The sequence below is a fragment of the Penaeus monodon genome, chromosome 34 (genome assembly GCF_015228065.2).
Source record: "Penaeus monodon isolate SGIC_2016 chromosome 34, NSTDA_Pmon_1, whole genome shotgun sequence".
NCBI classification, from domain to species: domain Eukaryota; kingdom Metazoa; phylum Arthropoda; class Malacostraca; order Decapoda; family Penaeidae; genus Penaeus; species Penaeus monodon.
The window spans coordinates 19,031,113-19,031,322 of record NC_051419.1 but is presented as its reverse complement, the minus strand read 5'-3'; positions in this window follow the sequence as shown (position 1 = coordinate 19,031,322).

Below are 210 nucleotides of genomic sequence, written 5' to 3'. Positions count from 1 at the left end.
CTGTGGACGCCACCAAGATCTTTCTTCAATTGGCTTCAGATTTCTTTGAAATGCACAAGAATGCCCTTTGACCAATAAATTTCGATTGGAATTTTGTTTATCGTTTTGTTCCCCTTGGAATGGCTTACGTGAATCAAATAATGTCATACATATACCAACTTATGGAACATTTTCCAGTGGAACGTGTGTACTCAACCAGTTTTTGACCGG